A 10,346-nucleotide genomic window follows, 5' to 3' on the forward strand; every position below is an offset into this window, starting at 1 on the left:
AGCCCCGCTCAGCGGCGGCGGCGGAGGGGCTCCGCGCCATTGGCCTGCCCACCTGCCACTCACACCCCGCGGGCACCGCCTTTACCCCGCAGCTCCGCCCACCGCCCCGGCTTCTCGCTCTCATTGGCTCCCGGCAATGCCACTGGGGAGGAGCGGCCGGGAGGCCCAGCCCCTGTGCGGCAGCTGCCAAGCGCATTGGTTCGGCTGAACGTCACTCAACACTGGCTCCCGCCCCCCAAGAGTCCCCAAGCGCTGTGGCCGCGCCTTCGCGCCGTTCCCTGCTGTAATTGGCCCACGGCCCTGCCGCTCACACTGCGGTGCCCCGCCCTGCCCCTCACGGGTGCGGGGCGCGGCGCCCCCTGCCGGTACCGGGGACTCCGCCGATGCCGGGCCCGCGCGGGGATCGGGCCGCGCTCGGGCCTCGCCGGGAAGGGCTCGGCCGTGTACGGGGCGCCGCCGGGGCGTCCACCGGGCCCGGGGGCTCGGGGAGCCGCTGTCGAACGGCTCCGAGCCGCGGCTGAACCATCCGTGCCCGCACGCCTCGGGGGTCCTTAACAGGCCGTGCGTGTTGCCTGCGAGGCTGCGGCCCCTCAGCCGGGCCCAGGGTGTGACCAAGGGGGTGACACGGCACCAATGCCCCCTCTCTTGCTACCCGTGTCAGGCCCAGCCCGGCCCCTCTCGGCGCTGACCGCCCTTGTCAGGCTGTGCTTGGCGCACCGGGTGGTGCAGGGCTCCCCAGCCCTGCCTGGGGCCGGGGATGGGGAGGCGGCTCCGCCGTCCGTCAGCGGGAGCAGGGCCCCCGGCAGCCTGCGGGATGAGTGGGGCTTTTCCTTTGTGGGATCCAGGCTGTGGGTGGGAGCTCTGGAGGGGGTGCTGCAGGCACAGCTGGCAGAGCCCAACAAGAAGGGTGTAGCATTGGCAGAGGGGCAAAGTGTGGTTACAGGTGTCTGAAAAAGAAGAGAGGTGAGAGAAGGATTTTGTTTCCCCTGAGCAGCTGGACTGTACTTTGGCATAATCTGATCCAAGCCTATGTCTTGGTGGTCCCATCACTCATCAGAGGTTTGTGTAGGGTTAGATTGGATACTGGGAAGGAGTTTTTTGGCAGTAAAGGTGGTCGAAGCCCTGGCACAGGTTGCCCAGAGGAGCTGTGGCTGCCCCATCCCTGGAAGTTATCCAGGCCAGATTGGATGGGGCTTGGAGCAACCTGTTCTAGTGGAAGGTGTCCCTGCCTATGGCAGGGGGTGGAACAGGATTGTTGGAAATGATACAACTTCTAAAATTTTTAACTAACTTTAGTCAGAGGCTTTGTTCGTCTTTGCCCAGGGGGAAGGGAATGGAAGTTTCTTTTCGAGAGACTGTTCCCTGGGCAAGGCCCGATGAACTTAACATCTCAATGGACTGGGAGCTGCCAGAGGATGCACAAGAGATAAGCGACCATTAACGAACACCAATGCCCGAACATCCTTCCTGGTGTGTGTGTCGGAGACACCTGGTCTAGGAAAAGATCATAAGAGAATGAATAAAGAGGACCTGATTAGCATTGAAGTCAAAGGGATCAATAACAAATAGGAAACCAAATGCTAAGAACCACTTGAGACCAAAAAACATTGAACTAATGAATTTCTCTGGGTTTTGACTGTGTAAGTATGTGAAAAATCTAGGAGAGAGACACCTGTGATGGAATGATTTTCCTTGCACAATCCAGTCAATGTGTGGATAAAATGATTTCTGTTGCACATCCTGGCCAGAACAACATCCTGGCCAGAATAAAGTAATGCTTGAATTCTCTAACACTAAAAAATGTTGGAAAGGTTTTGTTTTTCCCAGTTTTGGTGATAGGATGAACTTTAAGGTCTCTTCCAACCCAAACCATTCTGGGATTCTCTCAACATGGTGAATTGCTGACTCCTTTAATTTTGACCAGGAATATCATCCCATTCCAGAGGCAAATTTCTCACTTGGAACATTTCTGCAAAACTGGGAGAAATTACTTTTTTTGTGAAGGGACTGAAAACTGAATCCCCAGAGATGGCAAATGGGGTGTGCTAGGGTCATACCAGCTGGGTTCCTGCATCCTTAAAAGCAGATCATAGCAAATCAGTGACTTTGCTCCAGGTGGGGAGGAACTGTGCGAAACACTGCTGTGGTGATGGGGCAATCTGGGAACAGCTGTGTAGGATGTGAGCTGTCAGGAGCTCTTGTGTAAGCAATTCTTCCAGCATCTCTCTTTTGTGGCTTATTTTTCAGCTGAAATAATTGCCACACCAGGACCCTCCTGGAGCTGCCCAGCAGGGTATGTGGCAGGCTGCTTGCATCATAGGCCTTCCCAGTCCCCGTGCATTGGGTATCAAATCCCAGCTGATGGGAAATGGCCTGCATGGAGCAGCGAGGCCATTCCTCCCACTGGGGCTTGTCTCAACTGCCTGTCTGCGTTCTCCTTAATGTACTTTCTGGAAACCTGCCTCCTTCCTTGGGGCTGCTCCCAGGGGAGGTTTAATGGGTTTGATTCATCCACTATTGCAACAAGGTGATTAATAATTGAAGAAATTATGTCATTGCTGAGTAGAGATGGAGGAAAGGAAGAGCAAAGGAGGGCACTGGACAAAGGACAGTGGTATCCTTGTGATCTGGACCTGTCCCACCCTCCACCTGGCTCAGAACATTCTGCTTCCAGAGAGCATGGCAAGGGACCACAAGGCTGAGGTCTGGTGTAGCTGCTCCCTCCTGCTGAACAGCAGGGTCACAGCCTTTTCTTCCCTGGCCAGGGCTCAGTGCCCACTCTGGGACCTGGGCAGGAGCAGAGGAAGGTGCTTGGATGTGGGACAAACCAGGCTGTTTCTCCTGGCTGCTCCTGCCTCCTCCAGGAAGGGACTGTAACAGGATGGAACTGGGATCCAACCCATGGGCTGCTGGTCAGACCACCCTGGGCTGGCTCAGTCCACACAGCATCCCTGCTGAAATGTGCTGTGGTGCTCTGCAGGGATTTGAGGGGCTCCTTTCCAGTGGGAAAGTGTGCCTTGTTTTCAGGTAGCTGAGAGGGAAAGGCACAGAGCTGTTCCTGTGGAGTGTCTGTTCCTCTGCCTCCAGTTCCATGGGGAGATGATGGGGAAGGGCTGGAAGTGAGCAGGGTGGAGGTAGAGCAGATTGGGCATTGGTCTTCCTCCCCAGCAGGTCCTTTTTGGGATCCGTGGCTGGGGTTTGCCTGCTCCAGTGCTCTGTCCTGACTCCTGTCCAAGAGGCTGGACTGAAGGGTGATGGCAGAACCCCTCATGGGGGTGTCTGGCCTGAGTAGGGACAGACATTGTCTGGGCATGTAGAGGACTCTTTTTTCCTGCTCAGCAGAGTGTGGTACCCATCAAGCACTGCTCAGGTCAGGCAGGTGGGACTGGAGCTCCTTCCCCTCTTGCAGGGCTCCATACGGCAGTTCCCTCTTCCTGCACCATGCCCAGAGGCTCCTATCCACAGGACCCTTAAAGGGCATCTGCTCCCATTCTGTCAGGACAGCCTTAACCCAAAGGGGAAGGACAAGTGGCAGGAGAGGGGCCAGAAGGGACTGCAGGGACTGTGGGCCCTGCCTGGGGCTCAGGGATGCTCTTTTCCCAGGGGCTGGGAGCTAGACCCTCCTTTTCCAATCCCCTCCCCAGCCAGAGCTGCAGAGTCCCAGGGTGCTGTTGTAGCACTCATGATCCTCCCATGGCCTGGCCTGGGCTCAGGGAGAGCACAGATCGCCCTTGTTTCAGCAGGAAAACAGAATCACAGAGCTCCAACAGTCCTTCCTCTGTTATCCTGCTGGCTGTGCTGGAGTGGGCAGGCACAGGGCTCTGTGCTAAGATCCTGCTCTTTCCCCCTTGGAGGTGAGAAAAATCCCCTTGGAGGTGAGAAAAATCCCCTTCAGTAGTGCCTTCACACATTCCAAGGCACGCCATCCTGATCCCACCTGAGCAGATGAGCCATCCCTGGGGGGCATATCTGGAAAGGGCAGTGGCCATTTCAAGCCTTCCATAAACCCAATCCTGCAGCCCCAGATGCAGCCCTGCCCTGGTGATGGGGTTATTTGCTCAGACTGTGGGATAAAAACAACTTCTGAGCCAAAGTGGCCACCTGGAGAGGGCAGGGTAGTGGTCCAAACCCAGCAGAAGGGTCCCTGGGGAGCAAAGATTGTGCCAGGAGGAGCAGGCATGGGGGCATGGGGAGGTTGTTCATTTTTTGATCCCATGTTTTGAATGCTTTGGGCAAACCAGATGCTGCTGCTGAGTCTTTGCTTATGCTCCCAAAGAGACCCTGGGCTGCTATATGGGGCAGGGACAGTCCTGGTGCAGGACCTGGGAGAGCATTGGAGGCAGAGCAGCCTGGGATTGGGAGAAGGTCTTGGAGAGGACTGCTTGGCTAAGGCACTTGAGGTCCATGGGGCCCTCACCTCTGTGCTATCTAGGAGGAGGTCTCCTACTTGCCCAGGTGTTACAAGGAGGGCTGTAACCCCAAAACATCATCTGCTGTGTTTTCTGCATGGAAGCCTCAGCAACTGCCTCTGCTTGCCCAAGAATTCAAAAGCAAAGCTGAACAGGTTTCCAGAGCAAAGACCTGAACAGGAGAAGACCTGAACTCCACAGGGATGCTGGGCTGCAGGGGCAGCTGCCTAGGTGAGAAACCGGCTCATGAGAGGACCTGGAGGTGGGAAGTGTTTTTGCCACTTGCTGGAGAGCTTCCCTTTGGCATGGCCAGCAGGTCCAGCTGGAGCACCCACCGAGCCCAGGTCTCTTCCCAGGCAAGGCATGGCAAACTTGGTTTCACAGAATCAATTGGTTGGAAAAGACCTCTGAGATCATCAAGTCCAACCTGTGACTGATCACCACCCTGTCAATTAGACCACGGCACTAAGTGTCACATCCAGTCTCTCCTTAAACACCTCCAGGGACGGTGACTCCACCACCTCCCTGGGCAGCCCATTCCAATGTCTGATCACCCTTTCTGTGAAGAAATTCTTCCTAGTTCTTCCTTTATTTCTCTGTTGTGAGCTTTGGCTGCCAGAGCGGGATCACCGAGGAAAGGATTTCTGTGTGGGACTTGGGTGTCCTACTGTGTAGCTGGGTGTAGGAGCCCTGTGCTGGCTGCAGAGCCGTGTTGGGAGAGCACAAGGCAGGCGCTGCAGCAGGGCATGGGCATGGATCTGGAGAGCCAGTATATCCCTGTCTTCCCTTTGTGATATGGGAAACGTTCTGGCTCTCTACAACTCCCTGGCAGGAGGGTGGAGCCAGGTGGGGGTCGGGCTCTGCTCCTAGGGAACAAGTGATAGGACAAGGGGAAACGGCCTCAAGTTGAATCAAGGGAGGTTCAGATTGGATATTAGGGAAAATTTCTTCACTGAAAGAGTGGTCAAGCATTGGAACAGGCTGCCCAGGGCAGTGGTGGAGTCACCATCCCTGGAGGGCTTTAACAGAAATAGAGATGTGATGCTTAGGGCCATGGTTAGTGGTGGCCTTGGCAGTGCTGTACTCAATGATGTTGGAGGTCTTTTCCAACCCGAATGACTCCATGATTTCTATGATTTCCATGATCCAACATGCACCAGTGCTCTTGTCGAACGTTGTTTTCAGGATTCCTGCAACTCCATGGCCTGACTTGCAGAGGTCCCCTGTACCTCCAGCTGACAACAACAGGCGGCAGAGTGTGCAAGGACAACGCAGCCGTCACGCTGGTGCTTGGCAGGCTCAGGTCCTGCCCATCTCAAACCCAACACTAAATGGTTTTATTTTCCTGTCTCTGAACCGTGGCTAAACCTGTCACGCTGTGCTGCAGCTGCTGGACAAGCCCTGCTCAGCTCCAGGCCAGTGGCTGCTCAGTACTGAGTGCAACACTGGGGAAACAAAGTTGTCATGTGGCAGAGGCATCATTTGGCTGTCCTGGGAAGTACCATCACGTTTCTGTGAGGGCCACATCCCAACATGGCATCCAGCCACCTCCTGCTCCTTAGACTCTTGGTCCCGAAGTGAAGTTTTTATAGGTGCCCCAAATTTGTCTTGGAAAATTGCGAGAACTGCAGCAATGTATTTCTGCCTTGCTGTTTGCTTAGAAACTGTTGGTGTCTTTCTGCTGACATTTACCAAAAATATTTATCTGGAGGCACATCCTGATGTATAGATTTCAGTCCAGGGATTTCAATGCAATTTCACAAGCTACTCTGTAGCCCTGATGGTCCTGTTGGACCAGTTGTCCTGGGGAATCAAAGATGAACAGTCCCGGAGGATGTAGACTAAGGATCCATCTAGACCAGCCTTGATACCTCCAGATGTGGCCACAGCAGACCCCTTGAAGAAACAGACCAATATTTGTACTGCCACCCTGGAGTGCACTTCCAGCCCCCAACCATTCTCATTTTCCAAATCTTCTCAAGCTTATCGGTCTGAAATCCAAGCTCGGACTCAAGGAAATTTCCTTGTGCTCACCATGTCCCTTGGCAAGGAGCTCCTCATGTGAAGAGCTGCCTCCCTCTGTTACTTTTGAACCTACCTCTTGCCTGCTCCATTGAATGATCTGTAGTTCCTGCTCTGGGACAGACAGTGACTATTCACTTTGTCCCTCTTTTTAGGCCACTTATCATCTTGCAGACTTCAATTCCCATGTGGAAAGTCTCAAGTCTTCTTGAAAATACTTCTTCTCATCTGAGATCTTGCTTGGAGCTGCACCACCCCAGGATCTCTGGCCCCAGTCATTTTCTTTCTGTTTCCAACTGATTTGCTCACAGTTAAACTCCGTTTCCCACATTAGTGATCCGGCAGCTCCCAGGAGGACTGTGGTAATGTGATCCCCCAGACATGACTCCAGCCCAGGAGGTGGTGTGGTGGAGGCTGCCCTCAGGGCTGAGCAGAGGCTTCCTCCCACATCCCCAAACTGTCCTGGTGAGGGATCCAAAGACATCGTGTGTGGTCTCTATAGCTGAAACACACCATAAGGCAGAGGTTTTACAGACTCCATAAATAGCCACTATTTAGGATGTATAATATGGAGGAGGTTTTAGAAATCAAAATATTTAGAGATTTGCATTATTTGTCTTGGCAGGAAGGAGCAGCCAAGACTGAAATACAGAATCTTTAAGGAAGGAACAGAGTTGAGGAAAACAGTGAATAGGGGAAATAACAGAGGTGTTGAAACCTCCAAGAATTCCTTTGGGATGAATAAAAGCAGGAAACACAGCACGGTGTATCTGAAAGGAGGGAGAATTCTTTGACAATGTTGAGGTACATTTATATTCCTGCTATAAAATACTGATTTTTCAAAACAAATCTTGACATTTTGATCAAACCTGCAATTGAATGTTGTGGAACATCCAGAACACTCAACTAAAGCTGCTCTGAGCTGGGCTGTGTTGGTGTGAGCCATCAGTGAGCAGGCTCCAGCTCATTCCCCAGTCTGTTCTCCTCCTCTCAGTTTTATTCTGGTCCTTGTGCGGAGATGTGTCAGAGCAGTGTAGGGTTGGTCCGAATGAAAATTTGGGCAAGTTTGTTTCTGCATATGCTGGTAGAAATGGAAGGAGTAGGGGATGGAAGGAGTAGATGTTTGTGGCACCTGATCTTGGAGGGCTTTTCCAACCTTAATTATTCAGTGGTTCTGTGATTCTGTGACTCACACTTGAGCAGTTTATTAACATTGCTCAGAGAAGACTGTGACAGGTTCAGAGATTGCCACTGATAATAACCGACTGCAAAAATATTGGAGTCTCCTGACCTCCCTCCCCACTTCAGCTATATTTATATTATTTTCTTGGGAAACAGTAAAGTTACAGTTGATGTCATTTACAGTTTAGGTGGAGTTTGAGTGACTTTAGCTATTAGCATATGAAGAAGTGTGAAAAGTAATATGTATTTCTGAGTTGAGCAAAGTTCAGCTTTCGATTTCCATCTAGATCATTCCTTTGGCTCAGTTCCCATTAGCTGCATTGTTTGCCTGTCCACGACACTGCTGTGTCACTCCATCCTTTGTTTTATATTTGCTTTGATTTCAACAGAGAATGACTGCAGTGCCTCCGTGCTGCTCCATCCTTTGTTCCATGTTTCCCTTGGAATGGCACGCCAAGCTCCATCAGCATTCCTGCTCCTAAGGTGTGCAGGCAGTTTGTCCCTGTCCTTGCACTCCTTGCTGAGCTTCGGGTTTCAGTCCCCTCACACCTTCCTTGTCCCACTGTGTGCAGTGTTGGGGGGGAGTGGATCCAGGGTGGTGGTAGGACCTCATGCCCTTGGAGGTGCCAGGTTTCATCCCAGTATCTAAATGGGCTCTGGAACACAGGACAAGGCAGATCATGGAGCAGGAAGGATCCTACAGGAATCCTGAGCTCCTCAGCTATTTGGAGCAGGGTATTCCGAGTCCTCTTCACAAGTAAAACCTCAGCCTTGATTCTGGCTGTCTCAACTGACTCTCACTCTGGGAGTTTAACCTTTTAGCAGGAGCTGGGATAGAAGCGAGCCAATACATGGGGAAAGAGCTTCAGAGAGGGCATGGATGTGCCAAGGCTAAGCTGGGGACTGGGCTGTGATGGCAACAGAGAATCCACGGGCTGTATGGAGCCTGCCTGACTGCTGTGGGAAGGGGCAGGTATGTCTCTGCTAAGGAAATGTCTTTTCAGAAACCCAGCAACATGCCCTGTGCTCCCAGGGCTCTGTGGGCAGACCCTCCTCCGCTGCCCACTCCCCAGGTTTGTACCTCCCTGGCATCAAGGCACCACGTGTGGCCTCACCCAGGCTCAGTTTTGCTCATGCTTAGTAACAGAGTGTTGTAGTGAGAGAAAAAGCTCTGTGTAAAACAAACCCCACCACGGCACCAGCCTGCACCCTCTAATGAGTCTGGCTCACTTTTCCATGGAGCTCAGTCACCTAAGATGTGCTGATTATCGATCACATGCCCTGGAGCACTTGGGAGCCCCAGGCCTGGAATCCACCCTTCTTAATTTCCCTATCTTAATTTCACCTATCTCAATTTCCCTTTGAGTTCCTCCTCTGGGGTCCTCCAAGAAGCCCCACTTTGGTTGGGGAATTCTATTTTGTGATCATCCTCCTCCAGAGAGGAGCAAGACCCCTTTTGTTACTGGACCATCAGGAAAGGCAGCCTGCTCCTCTGGCTTTCCCACTGTGGCTGTGTTTGTCCTGCACCCAGACACATTTCCTAGCACCATGGAGACCTCGCTCTTCCTCCACTCTCCTGAGGCTCTGTCCACAGACCTTTGCCTGGAAAACAGCAGAGCCCTTCTGGAGGGATGTAACATTTCCAACAGTTTTTCTGACAGTGCAGACACCATTCTTGTCCTAAGCAATATGAGCTAAATCAGCCAATCTTTTCTCTGTGTGTGTTTGGCAGCTGGGACAATGACAGAGCAGTGTCAAGAGGGTGCTAGTGCTACACTGCTGGAACCCGATAATCATCTGAGTCAGCTTTGCTGTGCCAACATGGTCATGAGCTCCTAAAGTTCTCTGTAGGCATCAATGGCTGATTCCCATGTCCATGAAGAACTGAGTCCTATTTTAGCTGTCACTGGTATTTAGGAAGCTGTGATGTAACAGAACCAATTCCCTAAAGACTTGCTGGAAGGGATGCTCAAGCACAGAAGAGGAGCCCAGGTCTGGAATGGCACCATGCTCCACCCTCTGCTCTGCACATTTATGCACCGATGGCCTTTGGCGTCCCACGGAGGAAGCCCCCACTGCAAGTGGGACCCAGCATGGCTGGGTGGGCACATGGGTGGCCAGCCCGACTCACAGATTTTCCCTGCTCCAGTTGCTGTGGCAGAGGTGAGATCTCCTGTTTGTCCATGATGCAGATGTTCCGGGAAACACAAGTGTGTGACAAGCATGGTCGTCCTCCATCCATTGCTGTGACTTCTAGGCAAGTGGTCAACCTAATGATCTTCTGAATCGCTCATTCTGGGTTTTCTGCAGAGTCCTTAGGTCAGGGGAAAGAAAATGACAAGCCACGTCCTGTTCTCTGTCCTCTCATGGTATCATATCATTCATGGTATCGAACCCGGTGCCGTATCAGGACACTGCTCTCATCGGGGCTCTGGACAGTTTCCTCTGCAGGGCTGTGTGGTAACCTTGACACTGCACTTTTTCCATTGTGTCACGGCTTTCAGCAATGTTTCCATCATGTCTCCATCCTTGGTTGCTCTCTCCCTCTATAAAGAGGGCTGAACCCAGGGATCCCACACTAGGCACCGCAAGGGACACTCTGCAACAGTCCTGCCTGACTCCTACAATTCATCTCCACCCACCAGGACCATGAAGACCTTCACAGCAGCCCTTGCTGTACTTTTTGTGGTTGTCTTCTGCTACCAGGCTGCCTCTTCTCCAAGTGAGTCCAAT

This window comes from Corvus kubaryi, unplaced genomic scaffold (genome assembly GCF_017639235.1).
Source record: "Corvus kubaryi isolate FWS band 111438036 unplaced genomic scaffold, C.kubaryi_AGA036_p1.0 37284, whole genome shotgun sequence".
Lineage (NCBI taxonomy): Eukaryota > Metazoa > Chordata > Aves > Passeriformes > Corvidae > Corvus > Corvus kubaryi.